Source organism: Schistocerca piceifrons, chromosome 5 (genome assembly GCF_021461385.2).
Source record: "Schistocerca piceifrons isolate TAMUIC-IGC-003096 chromosome 5, iqSchPice1.1, whole genome shotgun sequence".
NCBI lineage: Eukaryota > Metazoa > Arthropoda > Insecta > Orthoptera > Acrididae > Schistocerca > Schistocerca piceifrons.
In genome coordinates this window covers 328,051,334-328,075,471 of record NC_060142.1, presented here as the reverse complement: position 1 = coordinate 328,075,471, position 24,138 = coordinate 328,051,334, and the positions used below count along the sequence as shown (strand labels likewise).

The 24,138-nt window shown below is 40.8% G+C and overlaps 1 pseudogene; it reads left to right on the top strand.

The window, feature by feature from the left end:
- The first annotated feature begins 21,695 nt into the window (after window positions 1-21,695).
- Window positions 21,696-21,813, top strand: LOC124799547 (annotated as a pseudogene).
- Window positions 21,814-24,138: the final 2,325 nt, after the last annotated feature.

Sequence of the window (24,138 nt, the reverse complement as noted above, 5' to 3'; positions counted from 1 at the left end):
TTATTTGCAAATTTCAAATTTCTTTTACTTGTAACACATTTGTTTTATTGTTTTGACATGTTTTACACATTGAGTTTGTAAAAATTCACTTAAAACAACAACAAAATATAAACATTAAATGTGGCCACTACAGGAAACCACCACCCCAGGACAGTATACAAATTCGATATTTGCTGGTGGAACTTTGAAATAACTAGTTTTTAATTTTCGTCGTATCTCTTGATACAGTTCTTGCCTGCTCTCTGGCACATAGGTACTTTGCACACTGAACACATCCACACTGTTCGCACTGGATTTTTCTTTGAACGGCAAAGTTCGAATCTTCTAGATGATGAGTGAATTGGTTGATTTTTACTGCTTTCGTGGCTAATACTTTCGTCTACGTATGGTTTGTGTGATTTGATATAGGCTGGTATACTACTTTGGAATACAGAAGCAAAATTAGCTGCCACTGAAACTATTTTTGGAGCCAACAAGATTTTGTACACCTCTCGGCGGAAGTCTTTATTGGAGAACTGCTCCATTTCGATTTCTTTGTGCATAATGAACGCGTTTGTCACACTGCAGTCTAAAAAGTGAAAAAACAATCTCATCCACCATTTCTTGCTTTTTCTGTCAATAGCGTAGTCTGACTTTATTCGATCAAAATTATCCAAATAATTCATATTGGAATTGTAGACTTCCCATACAACTGGACAAGCGATATTGGTTATTGTTCCATCTTTCATTTTTCGAGTTACTGTGGACACATCTGATGGTGAATGACATGTTGAAATCAAGTTGACTGCATTGTTATCTTTCCATCTATAGATTAATACTCCGTCTTTGCTTATTTTGTAATCGAATTCCCCTCTTTCCAGTTCCTTTACCTCCTTGAGTTTTGGCATGTTTTTCCTTCTGGGATTTATTGTTCCACAAGCGTACACACCATTGGATTTTAGGTCCTTGAACAGATCATTTGATGTAAAACAGTTGTCCATTAAAATAATATGATTCTTTCCATGAAGACCACTGGTTAAATTTAGAGCGACTTTCGATCCCAACTCCACTACTGGAGAATGTGAAGCTTTTCCTGAATAAACATCACATTTAAAGGTTGTATGACGACTGATCACATAACATCCACACTTTGTACCCTCTTTTTATAGTCTTGTCCCTCATATATTGTTTGAGAGATGATCTGCCTTTGAATTTAACCATTGATTCATCAATATCAAGTTTTTGATGTGGTTTATAGCATCCTGGAATTTCCTATTCAAATGGTCTAGAAATGGACGTAGTTTCTACAGTTTATCATAATTCTGACTCTTTCTGTCAGGAGCGACCGAATTATCATTGAGGTGCAAGTTAATCAGTAGCCATCTAAACCGTTTTACTGGTAACAGCTTTGATATGTTACTTTCACCAAGATCTGGATCAGTGCTCCTGCAATCTCTGTAGCTAGGCTTTTTGGTGATACCCATATAAAGATTTATTCCAATAAAAGTCTTAATTTCAACTTCGTTGGTGGCCACGATAGTTTTGCCTTTCTGTGTAGCATACAAATTAGTTTGGAATAATATGTGTTTTATTAGTGTTTCATCGAAAAATTCACAAAACAAGTCAATTGGCTTTGGGTTCACTTTGTTCTTTATTTCTGCGATCACACCACCTTCTTCAATAAATAATGGCACTTGGTCAACACTTGTTTCTTGTCTCCAGTTTACCGTGACTGTTGATGGAACAGTAGATGGTAAAATATTATTTTCACTGACGTCATCAATTTCACTGCCATCCCGAGAATCACTACTACTCGACACACGACTGCACACAAGACTAGAACTTGCACAGCTTATGGTGAATGTGGGGTCATTCCCATCACTGCCATCGCTGTCAACACTGCTGACACTAGCAGGTATTTCTTCAAATAAAATTCGGTAACATTCGTCCTCAGTTATTCCTTTTCGGCTAGACATATGCGATGGGGACAAAGAAAATATACTGGGTGGAGCAGAAGGGTGATGGTTAGCAGCACTAACCACACAGAAATTTCTCTGTAAAACATGTAAAATTTTATTTCAATTTAAAGTTGCATTACACGTAGACTTATATATCTTCAACACATAAAAATATTCAATTACTTACCAAAAATATTCGTATAAAGAAGAGCTACAGAGAATACTGCACGCCGCTTCCAAGAACAATGCTAACAATGAAGAAGTATCAACTAGTGTTCTGAGTACAAGGCAAAAATTCGCGCAGAAGACCTCCACTGACATCTAGCGGCATTTTAGTCAACAATTAGGTGGTTGGCAGAGAGACTATTTGCCCCTGAGCGGTTAAGGGAGGAAATATTATGTGGTTATCCACAGTGACCACCGCCCATTGGAACCGTCTACGTATGTGGTTAGTTACATTTCTACCTGCCGTTCAGAGAGATAAAGGGCACAGTCTCGGTGCAGCATTAGCGCGCCAGTCGTCTCGCCATTTGAATACGCCAGCCAACAGTGTTCTTCAATGCCGGTATCAGCACGGCAGCCCAGCGAATGGTCAGTCCTATACTCGCGGCTGATAACGTTGGTTACTATAACCGCTTTACTAAAGACTATTCAAGAACAGCGTCGCTCGGCATGTGGTCTTCTTCTCCGGTCGCTATTCAGCTTGGTTCCTCTTTGCTCTTGGCCGATTGACATCGTTGCGGTGAAGATCTCAGCGTTGCACTTGGAGACTACAAATCCTTTCGTATGTCGTCTTACATTTTTTTCCCATTTAGTTCCAACTGCTCCTACTCTTACCCAGTCCAGTTTGAAATGACCAATGAAGTACACTTAATGACTACTTATTCGTAAATGTGACGTTTTTGGCTGATATATGGTGTGCAGGGAGTTCAAGGGAGTGGGCGGTTTTCTGCAGTAGGCAGTCGTAGAGCGTACAAATGAGAACCAAACGCCGAAGGAGACACCCCATCACCATGAATTTCGTGGAGGTGGTTATTGCGAAATTGTTGCACATGCTGGAGAATTCGTTGCGCGTTAATACGCCCCTTCTTAGCTGCTATCAGCATCTAGAGAGCTATGTACGTTACTACCTAAGATGCCGTTCAGGAGGGCCAGGTTTTAGGTACGTTTCATATCTAAGGCTCGTCAGTTAAGTTCAGAAGCGGGAATGTCATGGTCAGAATCGTTTAGGTTGGTTGGAAACGAAAAGCTGGTTCCGAAATGTCACAAGGCCTGCTGTTTACCAATATACCTTGCAGCTCTACGATTCTGCATGCTTAGGTCGCATGTTCTTGTAACAGTTCACAATTGTATATGGAATATACACAGTGTGGACTTGCTTTCTGAAAACATGGTTGTGGGATATATCATAGCCATTCTTCCACTCCTATCCCTGCTATGGGTAATTATACTTCATAAGTCCCCGTGACAGTCTGAAATTAATTTTAATTCTAAAAGCCAACAGCCTCAGCTTAAAACTTTACCTAGATTTACCTAGGTTTCAGTCGGGATAACCCAACCTTCTTCAGAATAAAAGTAGCTACCGTTTTCCCATAGAGGATATCGTCAAGCTAATACTACAAAATCATAAATTATCGACAGAGTGTGAAAACGTATCTGAAACTGCCTCGGCCCCACTTCGCGACCGCAATGCGGCAACCACAAGTGTTGGAACTTACCGTAGCGTCATTGATGTCCTCCTAGGAGGACACAATACCTGGTGCCTGCGCATAAACTGTGTGATGGTTACTTGTTGGGAGAAGGCGCGAACCTAACTCCTGACTTTGAATTTGCTAGTAAATTGAAATAAAAGAAAGGTACAGCTGAGGAAAAGGACGTATATGTTATCCTGCGCAGAACGTACTTAGACCGACTGTCTTTACCTTTATGAAGTATTCGGTGGTCATGATATGAGGAAGACATCACGTGCTTACAACGTATGGCCTGTGTAGGAAAATTTTGTGCTAAAGCACGAAGTATCAAATGGCTCTGAGCACTATGGGACTTAACTTCTGATCATCAATCCCCTAGAACTTAGAAGTACTTAAACTTAACTAACCTAAGGACATCACACACATCCATGCCCGAGGCAGGATTCAAACTTGCGGCCGTAGCGGTCGCTCGGTTCCAGACTGTAGCGCCTAGAACCGCTCGGCCACTGCAGCCGGGCAAGCACGAAGTTTAATCACCTAAATAGAACTTAGGAGTGGGAAGGATAATATAAAACCAACATCGTCATTATTATGACTAGGTCTAAAATATTTTTTTAGACATAAATGTTAAGCATTTTTAGCTATGGTTACAACGCATGAACATCCTATGGACTTAGCACACAAGTGGTCATGAATGAACTTATGAACAATTCTACATCTAATATGTAACATCTGGCATTACGGGAGGTAGATAATAGGTGTTCATTATTCAAGATTAGTGTGTTTGACCTGAAATGGTTTAGAACCAAGTTAAAGAAACTAATACACGTGGCTGAATGAGCTTCATGATAAGGTTGTGGTTATGAGTTACAGAAAACACTAAAGTAGCGGATAATGTGGCGGCAATGGGGTACTCAATTTGTCTTCATGGAGATGATTCACACACGTACTGTAAAATCTGTGTGTGGAACACTGCCATTATAATTCGGGTCTGGTGACCACTGCCATTGTACTTTGAAAATGACAGCGGAATTATATTTAAAGCTAAAGTGTGACTTGGTGAACATCGCTCCGGTCAACACACTTAAAACAACTGACCGACAAAGGTCAATATGTACTTATAGAACTAGTCTAAACTAGGTGCCCAGCTTTGTTGCCCCTTTTACGTTGTGGCTGACGACAGTGTCTTCACATGTGGCCTAAGTCCCGCAGGGAAAGACAGTTTTTCCTGTTGTGGTTTGGAGTTGCTGTATCTGTTTCTTCCAAAGCCATTGCTGTACCCCTGGCTCCAGGCAAGTCTCTTGGAAATTCCTTATGTTGCAAGACTTCCTTATGGAGGTTGACGACGGCGTCTCAGTGGTGTGTTTTGCCATCCAGGCAGCGGTTGCTACCTCGGGATAACATCCAAGGGCCTGCTCCGCTAGCGGCAGTGTGTGTACTCACAAGGCAGTGGTGCTGCCACAGCAAAATTCTGTGACTGTGGTGGCAGCCATGCTGATGTACAGTAGGCGCCTGTAGAAGCTAGTGGGTCTGCGCCACAGTGGCCATTAACAGCAGGACCAGCATGCAGGTGTAGACACTATGGAGCAAGACTTCGCTACATGGTACCGGCTCAAAATCTAGAACCATCAGGATAAAAGCGGTTTGTAGACAAGTAGCTAACTTATGCTGATCATAGCAGAAGTTGAAGCTGCTTGGCCACACATGGGAACACTGGTTGTCGAGCAGACTGTTACAGCGTCGGTTGTAGTCGGAATCCCAGGAACCAGTCGTAGCACCTGTACAAGTGCTTGTAAGGGCGGAGCAGCGATTATTTACGAGGGCCTGCTGAAACGTAATTTTAAAGTGAAAAATCTTAAAGCTTCTTAAATAAAATCAGTATTATTAAAATTCTACATCTTTATTCTTCATGTTACATATTTACTTCTCCACATACTCAGGCTGGCGACGAACATATTTTCTCCAACGAGAGACGAGTTTGCTGATAGCAGCAGTGCAGACGGAGCCATAGCTTCACCCCTGCTTGCACCACTTCATTTCTGTCAATGTGAAGTCCTCGAAAATGTTCTTTGAGTTTCTGAAGCAGATGAAAATCGGATGGAACCAAGTCGTGGCCATATGGAGGATGAGCGAGGACAGTGAACCCAAGGTGTCAGACTGCTGCAGCTGTCACAGCGCTCGTACGTGGTCTGACATTGTCATGTTGAAGGAGTTGGTGCTCCATGTGTGGACGAATTCTCCGTATTTGAAACTCGATTAAACACTGCTGTTTCTCAAGCAGTTACATACTTACGTTACACACTGTCGTGTAACACGTTAAAATTCGGAGCCCTCCAGCGGCTTATGGCTCCATATACGTAGCCATCAAGAATAAAGCTGAAAATTGTTTTTAACGTGTGTTATTTAAAATGCTTTTCCAATTTTCTCATAAAAAATTCAGAGATATTACTTATCAGCATATCCTCCTACAATTGCCCTTAACAGGTACATTGTGAGAGGAGTTGAGCCCCTTAACCACGGAAACACAGTGTCGTTTCAAGGAATGTGGAAATCCAGCAAAAAGTTGTTGCAGATTCGCTGTATCGCTGGGCGCTGTTCCAGCAGCCCTTTGGTACCCAGAAGCAAGTTTCGTATGCAGCTCACCTGTACACATCTCACTCTGTTACGACGTATGAACTGCTGTTGTTGCCACATCAATGGAAACGTTCTTGAGTTTTGACGTATGCATCGAAACTAAAACCTTGCCTAGCTCCTGTTTTACGCTAAGAGTTCACGTGGTTGCTGGTAGGCGTTTCCATGGTGAAGCTAGGTCGCTCACTTCATTATCCGATGTCGACCGAAATGAGATGGCCGCGTTGTTAGAAGCACCATGTCACAGATTGCGCGGCACCTCTTACCGGAGGTTCGAATCGTGCCTCAGGTATCAGTTTGGGTGAAAGCCGCATAGTAAAAGCACTAAATGAAAAACATGTAGATGAGGTCTTGTAAATCTGGGAGGAGTTTGATTATTCTTTTAATGTTCGTCTTACACCCGGTGGAGGCTACATTGCACGCTTGTGAAATGAAAATGAACACTTTGATCCTGGACGTAATTATCGAAAATACTCAAAGGCTGTATGTACGTGAATGTAACAAGTATGTCCTTCAGAAATATAATTATGGTTTGGCGTATAAAGACTTAGTAGTTGAATGCGTTAAGTTAAAATTTATTACAAGAATTTATCTTCATTCGAAGACAGCATAGATCTATTTGAAACACCTGCAGTTTTGTAGATAGTGCAGCAAATGTATCTTGTTTCTTCGAAAATTTAGTAAAAGAGTTACAGTTCTTGCAGTCGAATTCCTGCATTTTAGTGGGGCACCAAAGTCTGTTTGTAAGTCGTGTGGTCGCTTATCAGCAAGACATAATTAACCTCGTTTCAATTGGAACAGAGCTATACGAGCGAGCTAATTGCATTTCCCGTATTAATGGAATAGCAACAGCAGTTGTTATTAACGTGATGACGTATACATTACCTTATCTCACACATTGTGTTAGTGACAGATGCCCAATATATTGTACCGTAAATTTAATCCATGGCTTGGTATCTTCATTAGCCAAAATTACAATACCGGTCGAATGCTGTCCACTGATAAACAAAGACTGTACGCAACCAATGTTGTCAACGACGAAAATTCTTCTCTGTTATAAAGTACCTACATCTATATCTACATCTACATGATCACTCTGTGGTTCGCAATTAAGTGATTTTCAGATGGTTCATCGAACCATCTTAAAGCTGCCTTCCACTCTCAAACAGCGCGTTGGAAAAACGAATACTTAAATATTCTCTAGGATCTCTCATTTCTCTTATTTTGTTGTGATGATCATTTCTCCATGTGTAGCTGGGCGCTAACAAATTATTTACACTTTCCGAGGAGAAAATTGGTAATTGAAATTTCATGAGTAGATCCTACCGCAAAGGACAACGCTTTTGTTTTAATAATACCCATCACAATTTGCGTATCATATTAGTGGCAATCTCTACTCTGTTTCACGATAATACAAAACGATTTGCCGTTCTGAGCACCTTTTCAACACCTTCTTTCAATCCTAACTGAAACGAATCCTACACTGCACAATGATACTCCAGAGTACGGTGGACAAGTGTAGTGTAACCAGTCTCTTAGTAGCCCTTTTGCATTTTCTGTTTTCTGGGTGGTTTGCATTCCTCAGAATATTATCCATGTGATCTTTCCAATTTAAGTTGTTTGTAATTTTGATCCCTAAGTATTATGTAGTGATTTATCGTGAAACCGAAATGTAATGGATTCCTGTTAATAGTCATGCGGACGATTTCCCACTTCTTACATACACTCAATTGCCACCTTTCGTACCATACAGTTATCTTGTCTAAATCATTTTGAAATTAGTTTTGATCATCTGTTGACTTTAAAAGACGGCCAATAACCGCATCATTTGCAAACAGTCTAAGAGGACTGCTCCGAATGTCTCTTATGCCATTTATGTCGATCAGCAACATCCGAGGGCTTGTACCCTCTCCTTCCGAAGAGACAGATATTACTTCTGCGTTACTCGATAACTTCCCGTCAGTTTCTACGAACTATGACCTTTATGACAGGAAATCACGAATCCAGTCGCACAGTTGAGACGATACTAGGTAAGTAAGTAATTTGATTAGAAGTCACATACGATGTACGGTGTCCAAAGCCTGGATATCTAAAAAAACATGGAATCAATTTGACATCGCCTGTCAATGGCACTCATTACTTCTTTGAGAGTACTCTCTACTTTGTAAGAATAAAGAGCTAATTCTGTTTCGCAAGAACAATATACTCTGAATCCGTATTGGCTGTTTTTCAAGAAATCATTTTTCTTGAGGTAATTCACAACGTTTAAGCACAGTACCCATATATGTTCCAAGCCATGTACTACGAAGTTTCACAAATAACATCACAACTTTCCAACTGTTGGGACGTTTATCTCAGTCTTTTATATACTTACTACGAATTTCTTTGACAATGCTCGATATTCCTGCTGTAATACTTTTTAAAAATTTCATTTCCTACTGAACCATCAATGGAATATATGTACTGCGTCCTGAAGCCTATCATAACCGACACCTAAGGTTTCCGCTGTGAAAATCTCCATTGTGCTTTGTGGAGTTCCACTTCCCTAAAAACCATTAACAGTTTCATTAAAGATTGGAGGTATGGGATGATATGCTCTTAAATTGAGAGTTCACACATGGGTATATGTAGATAGCAAGAGAAGCAATGAACATATGATACAGGCTAAAAACCATTGACTTTCTCTATCTTTAGAAAATAGCAAACCTATTGCTTGGATGAGAGTGACAATCTTAAGAATGAGGGTTGGTGACGGTTGAGTGTCTCCAGCTAGAGGTAGGTAGACGTAAATGTGCATAAATGACTATAATAAAGAAATAACGTTAGAAATGTGTTTGGATTTCGCGACTACAAAATAATAAGTATGTCGAAAGAAGTTACTCCCAGAAGATACTTGACACGTAACAAATAAGTGCAAAACTTCCTTTCTTGTGGGCACGAAAATTAGTTGCTCAAACTGGAGATAGTATGAAACCATTAGCAACCATAGGGTGATGATTACGCACATAGAAACCGCAAATGAAAAGAGTCCAAACTGAGTGATGAGAAGGTTTCGAAACCACACGGATCAGAAGTAATTTCTAATCAATTCAGAATATAGATTCAGAAATGTTTGTATCAACATGGCTAATACTCGCAGACTTGTATATGGAAAAAACCCTTATCTAAATTTACTAATGTTAAAATACTTCACACTACTCCCTTTACCAGATACGATATTGTTGACACCGATTTCGTATGTCATCTGGATTAGAAATTCCACTAAAAGCTACTGAGACATCTCATTGTCATGCCTTGGTGACCTCTGTTGGAATATAGGTGGACAGTGTAACATGATGTTCTGTTATACTCCTTAACATAGTATTCGCATCAGAAGACAGCTTCCAGAAAAATCTTCTTGGTTGTAGACCTAGTCATAGTGTAACATGGAGAACATCGTTTCGGCTGTATTTACAAGTGAATTTTGTCGGAGTATGCGAGCATGTAAACTGTTATATTGACCAAAACGTTGGTTCAGTATAACAGATTATGCAGCGGTCTACAATCAGGAAGATGTTTATGGGAACTATGCTTCAAGAGCGTTAGGCGAGTGAAACACGTCAGTGCCACTTGTAGCATTACTTAACAAATCCTCCACATTCTCAGTTTTTGATTACAGGACATCATATTACACGTACACTTACTGAAAAAGTACCTCAAGATAAAAAAAATAATATCGAGTAATGAAATTTCGGGAATACATTTGTATAGGTAACATATTCACGTGATTAACGTTATAAGATCAAAGGTCAATGGAAGCACGAGAAAAGCCACTGTAAATGTGAGATACTGCTACATTAATAACAGGAATGTTCAATGAAATTATGTAAAAGCTCTTGCAATGTGTCATACTAGTGGCAGATGTCGGATTGTGGGACAGAGTTCCAAGCCTGTTGCACTTGGTAAGTCAATACAGGGATGTTTCATACTGGGTGTGGATGACGCTGCAGTTGTCGTCCAATGATGTCCCATATGAGTTCGATTGGAAACAGATCTGGTGATCGAGCAGTCCAAGGCACCATGTCAACACTCTACAGAGCACGCTAGATTACAACAGCGGTAGATCCCCAGGTGTAAGTCTAGTATGTTTATGTCGCCGCAGGTTGATTGTCAGGACTCACCCGGCCTCCTTCAAATAAACACACGGCCATCACTGGCACTGAGGCAGAGCCAGCTTTTATTTGAGAACACAGTAAATCAACTAAACCTTCCACTGAGCTCTCGCTTGAAATCACAGAAGTCGCAATCGGCGGTGGTTTGGGGTCAGTGGAAGGCGCAATACAGGGCATCTGGATCGAAGCTGACCTTGAAGTAACTGGTATGTAATATTTCGTTGTGTGACTATCGTGCCCATTGCTGATCGAATCGCTGCTACAGATACGGTACAATGCCCCAGAGCCAAAAATGGACACAACGCTGACAACGGCTTACCCCCTCGATGGTGCCACGTGGCTGCCTGGAGCGGTCTTCTTGTGACCTTGCCGGCCGGGGTGGCCGAGCGGTTCCAGGCGCTACAGTCTGGAACCGTGCGACCGCTAGGGTCGCAGGTTCGAATCCTGCCTTGGGCATGGATGTGTGTGATGTCCTTAGGTTAGTTAGGTTTAAGTGGTTCTAAGTCTAGGGGACTGATGACCTCAGAAGTTAAGTCCCATAGTGCTCAGAGCGATTTGAACCATTTTCTTGTGACCTTACTTTCCCGTGACTAACGAGCCCAGCAATCATGTACAGTGGCTACATTTCTGTCAGGTCTTTCTGCAGCATCGCGAAAGGAACAGCCTCCCGTAGTCCTAGTATAGACCTTGTCCAAACTTATTGAGCTGTTGACATTGGTCTATCCGTCGTCTTTTTTGGAATTCTTGACTAACAACAACTCACTAAGTCCGATCTCAAGGGTAACTGACGCTCAAGACCGTTACAGGGCGTATTTAAGGCAAACCTGATTTGCGTCTTCATAGGGGCGCCACAAACGCTACTCTTCTGCGGCTGGCGCGAATGTGATTGGGCGTCATCTAGCGGATGTAGAAACACACCTACCAACAGTCATTTACCTCACACAAATCGTAGGACTCTTTTTCCGTCAATGTGTTTTAGTTATCTTGAAAAATGCTGAGTAAAGTCAGAAAGTCACTTGAGAATGTTGCTTGAGAAATGACATTTTTAATGCTGAATTCTTCCAAACAAACGTCCATACAGTATAAAGGTATCATATTGTCGATTTTCGAAAATACCTTCATTCACAGAGTATCGCTTTCTACTTACGCTGGTATTAGAATTCACGTACATTCCTATCTCAATGCCTTTCGAGATTCAGTGGACAAGGTCGAGTACTGCACGAATCTGGTAGAATCTTTATTGGGGATATCTAATTGAGAAATATTTGGCATCAGATTGCCGGAAAATCGTTGATATGTAGCTGATATGTTGACTGACAGTCCAGAGTTTGTCCTAAACTTTTATCTGACTGTAGCAATAGCCATGGTTAAATTCACAGTCGACAGGCTGTCCAGGAATAACTGCTACAACCAGTTGAAATTCGGTGTTTGGCATACGCAAGGAATAGTCAAACCACATGTCATTCACAGCACTCGGAAATGTTGTTATAGGTTTGCTCTTGTCTCTGTTAGACCCGCAAGTGTGGCCAAATTATCTGGATTTCGTGAGACGTTTTCAGACCTCATTAGTGACGTATGAGTGGTAGTGAGACGAACTTCCTGCGTTTTTTTCTCTCTTTATGACTGAAGCAAGAATCAATTGAGAACAAAGTTGATTGTTCCCAGCTAAGAGGAACAGTGTACATCACTGCCGATATTCCACTCACGTTCCGTCTTCTATTGTTGTGTCCCTTGCCCAGGCATCCCTTCGCCGTCCAAGGTCCATTTGTAGCACTCACCTTGACTGAAAAATCGCTACAAATCGTTAATAATTTGCTTGGGTATTTGATCTGATATTAAAAGATTTTAAAGATACCCACTTATTTTCATTTAATACGAGAGGCGTCCTTGAAAATTGTGTACCACTTGTATTCACAGCCATTTTGAAATAACCACACATACACGAAGTTTGTTTGTTTGTTGCTTTTGCCGGCCGCGGTGGTCTAGCGGTTCTAGGCGCGCAGTCCGGAACCGCGCGACTGCTACGGTCGCAGGTTCGAATCCTGCCTCGGGCATGGATGTGTGTGATGTCCTTAGGTTAGTTAGGTTTAAGTAGTTCTAAGTTCTAGGGGACTGATGACCACAGTAGTTAAGTCCCATAGTGCTCAGAACCATTTGAACCATTTTTTGTTGCTTTTTGGGATGTATGGGCGCTCAACGGCGAGGTCATTAGCGCCCTATATAAGAAATAAAACATATACGAAATCAGTAATGTTCAAAGCGCGCACAGTTATTATGCACGTCTTTTTTCATGTGCCTTCATCTTCAAATTACTCTAACCAGCTTTCGCATCGCACCCTCCTAGGTCTGCCTTCTAGAGCGCTAGCCGATCAGAGGCCAGAAAAAAGTAACATTTTCGTATAAGATCAGGCTCTGAATAACCAATGAGACGATAATCGTATGTTTCAGACACACACACCCAAACACAGCGCATGATTACGACGCAGTCGGTGTTAGTCTATAGAGTATATTCCATGCTACACAACATTACAGTTATCACATTCCGTGATTTTTGGCGATCTGCCCCTCTAGGTGAGTGGTTAACATACATGGTTATCATGTAGAGGACCCTACTTCGATTCCCGGTACTACCACGGAATTTTTCTTGGTGCAAGAACTGCTAGGGAGTGAGTGGGATTCACTCAGCATCGTGATGTCACTTGAGAACCTAGTCTGCCACATATGTCTGATAAGTCGGTAAAACGTCTTGGAGAGAAGTGTGCTGCTCCTATACCACAACTACCCCATCAGCATGACGCCGGATGGCAGAGGATGACACGGCGGCCGGTCGACATCCCTTCGGCCTTCAGGCCCTAGACTAGGAGCTCGCTGAATATTTCCCTTTAAGGACTGTTTCTCAATAAAGCAACATGTTTTCTTTTTGGCATACCTCAACATAGAGCCAATCAACCGTAAATATTACAAGTGGAATCCAAAGGCATATGAGAAGATAGGATAGTTTTATTAGATTCGAGTAAAGTGGAGGAAAGTGTCAGAGACTTTCCTTACAGAGGAAGCGAGTGATAGTGCTAAACGCACCCCAGAGCGTTACTCACTTCCCTATTAGGCGTAGAATATCGCAAAACCCAAGAGTGTCATTCCTGATCAGAAAACGGTCTTAGCCACGGATGACTGAGAGCATCCATTACGTCTGTACACATGAAATGTTACTTTTGGCATATTTTCCATCAGTATTTAAGGTTAATCGAAGAAAGTATATGTGTTACGTGTGGAAGCGGAGAGGGGTAGATGTTGGGAGACTTAGGAAACTTCTGTACGTTTTAAGACAAAGACCAGAGATAATATCTAATTTTATGTCGATAAGCCTATGATTCATTTTACAGGGCTGTATTGATGGGACTGTCATACAGAGCATATGAAATAGGTCTGCAAATATTCAGGTAAACTGCAAAGGCATAAAAGTTCAGTTGAAATACATTTCTTTTAGAAGATTCTCTTACAGATGCATTATTTCAGAAACACACCTTGAAAACATGCTGATGCAAAACCGTTATTGTGAATTATTGACGGAAATGCTTAATTTTGAATAATAGTAATCAAAACCCGGCTTCGTTAATATCACAGACTGCGAGATCGATTACAACCGTATCAGAAGATGATAGTGCGATTATGGTGCGCGACTGTTGCGACATCGAACTAACTACTTCCACAGGCATGGGATTCAATAAAATAAACTCCACTGGTACAGCAACGTAGAGTTAAACTGCACCGTTATCTGGCATGAAGTACAGGTTACAGGAATGATACAACGTTCCACTATCAAGCCACGAGGAAGAGGGAAAGTATATCAGTTTTTCAATTGTTTTACCAAAACAAAAAAGCTCGAAATTTTCTTTCACGCATAGTAAATGTGAGGCATAATCTTAACTTTAATATCAGAATGTCGGTGCCAATCAGAGTGACTGCTTGGAATAAAATATTTTGTTGCATATCCCCCTGAAGGGCAGAGACAGTGACTATCATAGTACCTGGGTCAGCCATTCAACGTCACATAACCCAGTTCAGTCGAGATTTTTAACACTGGACGTACAAGAACGTAATTACGTAACATTGTCAAAGGAACATGAAGTAGTTATATTAAAACAACTGTCTTATAACAGAGTAATGATGCTTTCTTGAAATCAGTTCAGTAAATCAGTACTGTGTGGAATGATCTCTCTGTCGTGACATTCATTCCAGTCATTGGAGAACTACAGATTTGACAAAATTCTGCAATACAATACCAACTGTCGTGACTGTTTTAAACATGGCTGTCTTTCAGCAATCATAAATGTTTCATCAAAGGAATCACACAGCCGAAGGGTTGCAAATAACAGTTTGGCTAAAGTCTATATTTCATTATACGCTGAGGAATATATTTAAGGCCATTTAGCCTCGCTCCTCTCCCATTTGGGTGCAATCGTCAGGAAAACTGAGAAAAAGTTTGATGGAGCCTCAGACTTTAACACTTTAGATTAAAGACGTGAAGAGTCATCGCAAAATAAGTTCATATTCAAGTAAAATTGGTTCAGTTTCACTCTTACGATAATTTGAAGATCCTACGCAAAAGCTAAATGCGTCAAACCCAATAAACAGTTAAAACAATTTGCTACCAAGACAGTCTTACTTCAAGAACCTCATATTCATTCCAAATTCGATACGAAACACAGATTAGGTGATGAATCCTTTAGTCGTCATTCTTCTGAAGGTAACTTAACGAAACATATTCCTCATGAAAAATAGATTTTGTGATATGTGTTAAAATTGTCTGAGTGTGCAGTTTACACTCATCTAATTATTTCTTTCTTTGAAAAATCAGCATAGATGTATAGATCCTCAGTTACTGCCTTTCATTTTGAGTTCATTTACTGACACAGACATCATGGTTTAAGTGACGCAGTGTAAGCGCAATGACGATATGGTTTCAGTTCATTATATTATAACAATGAATTTCAGAAGTTAGGAGATGCTGCACTGTGGTGGTTGTCGGATGAAGATGAGATAAGATGGACACAAGAACAGCATGTGGACAACGTTTGTCACCTGTACAAGAACGTATCATGATGTACAGGTTCCGGACAGTAAGCTTAATGACCGGAACAATAGGTAGGTTGCTTCAGCTAGATTGGTTGTATCTCAAAGAGGTATCGTGAAGTGCATCATAAATTGGTTGCATGTAACTGTTGTTCAAAATAATCGGAAATATGTAATGCCCGACTTAAGATAAATTGTGCTGAAAGGAAGAACTTCTTTAACAGGCAAATATTCCCTGACATTAGTGAGACAAAGAAGAAGTATTGGGATTAGTTTAAGGAAAACAAGTGGTTCAAATGGCTCTGAGCACTATGGGACTCAACTGCTGAGGTCTTAAGTCCCCTAGAACTTAGAACTACTTAAACCTAACTAACCAAAGGACAACACACACATCCATGCCTGAGGCAGGATTCGAACCTGCGACCGTAGCGGTCGCGCGGTTCCAGACTGAAAACAAGTGGAAAAGGCAGAATTGATGCGCAATTTATCATTACCAAACAAGTATTTTAATATAATAACAATCCAATCAGCAGTCAATTAAGAATTAACAAGATTCTTACGAAGTACATAAAAAAGTTTTAGACTTTTTAAATTAAATTCACAATGTATAAGGTTGTTTGCATTATTCATAGAACTGGAAATAGTACTCAAAGAATGTCAACTGTGCAACGCAGTGGAGCCTCGACAGCAAACAATTACTTCAACAAACTTGCGGCGGCACTCTGTCCCCGCATCTCGGTCACAAGAAGACATGTAAGGTCTTAGGACCAATTAATATGCTAGTTAGGGAGTTAGTCACTGGAAAGATCTTCCGAGAATATCACAGTCGGTTGAAGCTTGTTAGTTAATGCACCTCCCCTCCTTTGCAGTGGGATGCTTCGGTTTGAGCAGGGGTGGCTGAGCCGTGGCGGCTACCACGAGGGGTGCACGTGATCCCAATGGCACCATATGAGCGTATGTTCCATTGATTCTGGCCCTCGTCATACCATCTTTCCTGGGTTATATATATCCTCTGGGGCTGTGTGATAGCGAGTCGTGGGTCGAACTTGAAGCTCGATGGTGGATGGGTGAGTCTGAGTACTCGGCTTTCTGACGATTGCAGCGATTTAACACCACTGATTGCTGGGCTTCTGGGACCCTCGTTTACCTGCAGCGTTGACCGTTGCTACTAGCGAGTTTATTGGGCAAGGAGCGGCTCTCGTCACGTGCAAGCTGCTTACGACATGCGTCTATCAACTGTGGTGTGCTAAATACCTCGAGATGTACTGAACAACTTGCTAGCAGGCACTAACAGCACCACAGTATTATCCGGTGCCCACCTGGAGTCCTGGAGCTTGTCGCCTCCCTGGCATTTGTTTAAAATTACCTATGAAGACTGTTTGCTAAGTACTGTACTTAATGACTCTTAATTCTACCCGGTATGAGTAGACCATGAATCCAGTTTCTTTATGCACTTCGCTGGACGCTCAGAGGCTATGTGTCTGAAACTGGAGGTTTCTGTGGACACCGAGCTAGTACTTTGCAATGTCAATATTGTATTTGGAAGTCATGAGTTGTTATTACTGAGTATTACATACTACTGACTGTAGACATCATGGCCCTTCTTGGGACTAGCTACAGGATTTTCCTGTAACTAAAGTTGCGTGCGCTCAGCCTAAAGGTACGCTTGCGTGAGTCATGACTGTGTGTGCGAGCTTGTATTTTCACATTCTCTTACTCGGTGTTGAGGATCGCTTCGAGTTATTAGTTTACAGTTTATCCGGCCATCTGTCATTTAAGGCATATCCCGATTACAGTATCTATTAGCCTCTAACAGGCCCCAGTAAAGATATACCTAAATTTTTATAATTTTCTTTGAAGTATTATGTAATTATTCTTTTAAATTAGCTTGTAAATTGCTTCTTGTTATAGTGGGAAGGTTAACTTGCAATGTTGTGAGCGGGATGCTCCCATACTGAAGCTTTAACGGTTGAAATTTCAGTTGCCCATTTAAGTATTACTGTGTATGTAAATTTTTATCAGCTTTATTTTGCTGTTTGGTGTTTGGAATATATTGACAGTCCTGTACCAGCAGTGGTTGACGCGTTGCAGTTCTGCTGGTCCAGGGCAGGGACGCGTTTTCCTCCTGCTTCGGCGGCTTTCCCGTCATTGCACTAGGTCAACGTGTTGGCTGGTCACATGTGATTTTGTAGGTAGAGTAGTTTGTTTGTTACTCTTTGTTGGTCGTGCCACGGCAGATGTGTCGCCAGTTTAGGAAGTAATTCAGTCAGTAATTCTGTCATCGTAAGTTCCTTGTGGGCGTGTGATGAAAGCCTCTAGGCAAACTGAGCACTGAGTTCCTTGATTTCACCGGCCGGGGTGGCCGAGCGGTTCTAGGCGCTACGGTCGCAGATTCGAATCCTGCCTCGGGAATGGATGTGTGTGATGTCCTTAGGTTAGTTAGGTTTAAGTAGTTCTAAGTTCTAGGGAACTGATGGCCTCAGAAGTTAAGTCCCATAGTGCTCAGAGCCATTTTTTCCCTTGATTTCTTAAAAAAAATTAAGGTTTTAATTGTCATTATAATGTCAATTATGTTTTAGGGACCCAGTCTTTTATTTAATTACTTAATGTGATTTATGTGGAACAGGCTTGTGGCCAGTCAGTGACGTACAACTGTTGCTTTAATTTTACATTTGGGTACCCTTTAGACGGCTTGGCTGTATCTTGTCTATATCAGAGCTGAATGATCAGTGGGCATGTAATCATTTTAATGGATTCTATTTAATGTTACTTGAACTTAAATTCAAGTTCTGTAGTGAGTTATGCCACAACTGTGACCGACTTGCGGGGACAGGGTGGTGCCGCAGTTTTAATTAATTAATTGTTTGTCGTCGGGAATCCATTGCGTTTCACTGTTGACATTTTTTGAGTACTATTCCTAATTTTATGTATAATGCAAATATCCTTACACAATGCGAATTTCATTTAATAATGTAAACCTTTTTTATGTACTCCATAAAAATCTCGGTAACTGTTAGTGGACTCATGACTGGATTGTTACTAAATAAATGACTCATCAAGTTGGGCCACCCTTCCGCGTGTTTTGGTTATATTAATCCGAATACTTGCTTTTGGTCAGAGTCTGTAGCGGAGTGTAGTTATTTTCTGTTTAGCAGGGGTTACAGTTGTCTACCCTTTGGCGTTATTTGTGATGCCTTTTGAGTTATTGTGATAATACATTTGTCATTTCCACAGTTGTTATGTTAAACTTTTGGTTGTTTTCCAGGAGGTCACCAACTATCATCGATTCCAGAGGAGCAGTACGAATTAAAGGTATATGGCCTGCCCGTAGAAGGTAGCGTCCTGAAACTACCAGCCAGGTAGACTGCGGGGGTGAACAGTCCACTTTGCCTTTCTTCAGACACCACTGGGGAGGTGGATGCCTCCATTCCCACTGATTCAGCTGCGTTGGATGACGTGCGACGTAATATGTCTTTCCTAGGGAGCAGCCAATACGTTTATAAGCAGTCTTGTAGGGAATAGGAGCACTTAGCAGATTTGAGGAATTGCATAATGGGTTTCAGTTATAGTGAAGTTAAGGATTCCGAGAAGGAAGGACCTTAACAATAACTTAATCGGGTAAGGAACTTGCATGTTAGGGCGGCATCACTGAATTTTGAAAGCAAGAGTGCGGGGTCGTAGCAGGAAGTTTTATGTCGTAATGAGCTCTTTGATGACAAGCGGTCTGGTGTCCGAGGTCTTGGTAGTTAGTGCTCTGAGCACTTTACTAAATTTTCCAACCCTACCACGTGCCTCCTTACTGGTATTTCTCACTGCTGCTGTGGCTCCTTGTACGGTTTGAGTCCCATATTGATGTCCTGCTCATACACAACTACCTGATCCTTTTGTTAATTTATTCATTACCAAAAGGGACATTGAGTATCTTGGTGTCTGAAGCCCCGAAACATTAAGACTCCATAGGACAGCTCAGGACTCGAACCATGAATAGGACTTTACCAGCGAGTATAATCAATGAGCTTGAGGAGAGGTATTATTGGCGGGTGCAGGCAGCTTCCGAGACAATGAGTCAATATGTTGAACGAGTCCGTATGGTCGTGTCAGCACTCGATATGGGGCTTACAGAATCTGACACCATCTTCAATTATGTTAGAAGCTATTCTCCCATAAGATCGGTCTCGTTTGGTGTGTTGTTTCCCGTCCGACTAATTTTGATCAGTTTAAATAATTGCTGTGAGGCACTGACCTTTTATAAAGAAGAGCTTGGGTCAGGTGGAAGTCTACCATCGACACCTTTTATTCAACAGTCTAACAAACCACAATGCGAATCTGACTGTTCCGCTCTTTGGAGATTGAGCCCCATTAATACAAATGAAAAGTTTCATTCCCGCATTACAGTAACAAGCTACGTTATGTATGTACAAACGCCCAGTAATGAAGGTACTTCCCTCATGTACTAAGCTCTAATTTGCTGTTCGCTCAACAGTGCTGACAAAGACAAATAAATGAATACTTCTTAAACCAAAGTACGTAATATTATGAAAAAAGTTAGAATAACCAACCTCACAATGTAGGATCAAGTTCTGTATACTAATGTCTCCGTTTCTGCGAACGCAAGTATGATAAGTTTAAATCAGATATATCAAAGTAATTCTACTAAACTACGAAAGGTACTTGAAATTCATGTTTCAGGTCATGACTCTGTTCATTGACCTTGTGGAATACTACAACCGGTGGTCTTTTATCCATTTGTTTGTAGACCATACAAAATACACACTAGCACTAAGAATGTCTTCATGCTTGGGATCTCTACTAGCTATTATTTACATACATACATTCCAGACAGTCACTGTGAGACACAGCCTGGTTAGTGCGTAGCATTCAGTCTATTAGTTGTGTCTAAATATTACGGCAAAAGTTGCTTAATCTACGCACTGCTGATATAAATTATCCATACGAAACAAATTTTTAACTCAAAATAATATTGCTGACAGAAATTTCTCCCAGACCATGTGGATTCTGTACATAAATATGGCTTCAAAATTTTCTCCAAGATAATCACTGATATACAATTAAGTGCTCATGTATTTACAAACATTAATGAAAGATGTACATAGTTAATCATTAGCGTAGGTGTTTCTTAAGGCATTATAGCTCTTATATTTCGTTCGTTCTAGGATTTGTTAACAAATAGCTTCCTCCTTGACAAATCCTGATTATTTCTTAAGGACCACTGTAAAGTGATTGTCATTCGCGGTTGTCACATTGAAGAAGAGAAGAATATGAGTTCTTAAAAGAACACATTTTCATACCTCGTTTTTGTATATGACCTAACCTCATATCATAATAAGCTTTCCTCAAGCGTGCATGTTCAGGAGGTTTGACTATAGTTTTCCTTACTTTATCATCAGAAGAGCGTTCGACTCTTGGAAGCGGTTTAAAAGAAATGTTCATTTGTTCATCTTCTTTACTTTATATATAAGGTCAGTCGATGTATAATGTGTAGAATAGATTGTCAGATTGTTTACTATTTGCTCAAGTAGTCAAGATAGACAGCTGCATAAGTGTGCATAAATCGATTAACTTACCAAGACATCCTCGCCACTGGGTTGGTTTCTAGAGGAAATTTAGGTTTTAAAATTACCTTAATTTGGTGTTCATGTAAAAATACTTCCCATTTTCCACTTCTAGAATCCGATGTGTTGGCAGAAAGTAATGCTGCAAACTTGCCAACGGTGTGAATACAGTCTCTTAAAAATCTTTAGGTAGATTTTGCAGCATATAATCTGACACATTTTGGAAAAATATCATAATGTTCTACCTGGTTATTGATCCTACCCCTATCTAAGACAGATACCGGAATAAACGATTCGCGTTGACTGAATTGATATTATACAGTGAAGATTTGTGTGACAACATTTGTTTGGCGACTTTTTTCTCGGATCTATCATACAGATTTCCAAAACCGATGGCACATGCCTTCAGATGTTGCGAAAGTAACGGTCAAGAATTACCTTTCTCGAACATTTTGTTGCACAGTAATGTCCTCATGCATTATGTGTACACCAAATGAATGCATCCTGACATGTCGAGTTAACAAAAACATACCAAGCATCGGATTGCCGGTTTCACGTAAAGAACTGAACACTGTTATGTATTTTGTAGACGTGGATTGGTTTCCTCATGGGATTCTATAAAATAAGTAATTTAACTATTCCAACGGCCTTGCCGCAGTGGTAACATCGGTTCCCGTCAGATCACCGAAGTTAAGCGCTGTCGGGCTGGGCTAGCACTTGGATGGGTGATCTTCTGGTCTGCCGAGCGCTGTTGGCAAGCGGGGTGCACTTGTGAGGAAAACTGAGCAGCTACTTGATTGAAAGTAGCGGCTCCGGAGTCGTAAACTGACATACGACAGGGATAGCGGTGTGCTGACCACATGCTCCTCCATATCAGCATCCAGTGACTGCTGTGGGCTGAGGATGACACGGCAGCCGGTCGGTAGCGCTGGTCATTCCAAGGCCTGTTAGGATAGAGTTTAATTTAATTTCTAGTAATTTAACTTTGTCCACCTGATGGTCAGAATCCTGTAATTTGGCTATAATCCAACATACATCCAAGATATATAGTCTATAATTGCTATCCTTTATCAATGACCGCTGTAATCTGAGACTCGTATCACTAGTTTTGAAAATTTCTATAGAACTTGAGGTAACTGAGGCAAGGTATATCATACTTTATTGTCCTATCAGCCAATATGTACAACTTCAAAATTGAATAAGGACCAAAGAGGCAGACGTGCATGTAGCGGTTTACATGTCAAGCTTGGTGATCAAAGAAAAGTTTACTGTGTTTGAGATAAATGTGGAAATGGAAATGAAGTCCCAATGCTTCTTGACAGAGTGCAGTGGAGCGATGCGGGAGCCCCGCACCGCCGTACTAGGCAAGGTCCTAATGGAGGTTGTTTTCCGTTGCCTTCCTCTGACCGTAATGGGGATGAATGACGATGATGAACACGACACAACACTCACTCATCTCGGGGATGAATGACGATAATGAAGACGACACAACAACACCCACTCATCTCGGGGCAAGTGAAAATCCCTGACCCCGCCGGGAATCGAACCCGGGACCCAGTGCTAGGGAAGCGAGAACGCTACCGCGAAACCACGACCTACGGACGAGATAAATATAGTACTTAGACTTTCTAAAAGCCTAAACTATGGCCGGGTTTCCAAATCTGCCGCAGAATAGGCTAATTCGTATGCAGAAAATATATGGCTACCAAAAAGTTTTACATCAATAACATGTTTACCACTTTCTTCGTAGTACTGAAACAGACATAATCCCAATTCTGAAAAAGGGGCGTCAGTGAAGACATGGAAATCTTTTAATATGTCACTGCTATGTAAAATTTCAAAAAGTAATAAACCATGTTTGATTGCATCACAGTCCTGGCAGCTCATTGACCAAGTAAATGGTGAAGTTTGCTGTAGTACACTTAATAAAGTGTGTTCGACTGCATTAAAGTCCTCCTCCCAGTTTTCTGATGTTGCAATTTGCTTTAGTAAACTTAGTAGTGCTTTACTGTAATCCCAGAAATACTTAAAGTTTTTTCCTGCGTCTTTGAACAGGAAAATTCTTTGTTATTCTAATGTCGTCTGGATTCGGTGTTATGCCTACAGAATAAACCACGTGACTCAGATACTTGATTCAGTCTCTCACAATCTCTGAATTTTGTAGTTTGACAGTGACTGCTACATTTCAAAAATCCCACAACGTCCTCCTGAGTAAAACACAATGTTATTCCGACGTAGGAGTAGCCATTCACAATGCATATATATAGAAGGTTACTTTGTTCAATAGGTCATGTTGTATAGAGAGCTGATAACTTCTTTCGGCACATATGAACGCTGTACATTTTCCAAAGTGTTCTGTGAGTCGCACCTACAATATAAGGATGTCAAATCAATGCTTGTAAGAAACATAACAGTGTGGAATTTTTTTAGCTGTCCATGTGGATTTTCCAGTGTGGTGGAAACTGGAAAAATTATTTTAATAATAGCCTGTGCGTCTAGTGCAAGGAGGACATTTCTGCTGGCTTTGGCCACTCGTAACAAGAGGTTGCAAAGAAGTGAGAGTGATGCTTCTATAGTTTTCCATTCTAACATCCGTCCTATTTCTTAAGTAACCTGCTGACGTTTTGGGCATGGAATGGAGTGTGAATTTTGCCTATAAATTTTTGTGGAAACATTTCTATATAGTATTGATAAATACATTCTTATTAGAAACGTGTATAAATTTTAATAACTCTTTTAATTCGGTCTGCTGTCGTAAGTTAAGAGTTAAGGATTCTACCACTTTGTCAGTTATGTGGTCCTCACAGTTCTTTACGATCTACGGTGAGGATACTGGCTATTAATTTGTGGGGCTTTCATCTCAACAAATTTGACTCTTATGCCTCGACAGTATTTACCATGATCAGATTCCATCTCGATCCAATTCACTACAGTAACTTCAACTTCTATACTCAAATATATCTCTTGCCTGAGGAGAAGTCTATTTTTGCATTCATTGCTCTCAGAAATGCTATACCTAAAATGCAGTCGACTATTGGTCTACTTATAACTACAAATCGTCTAGGTAGGTAGGTGTACTAAT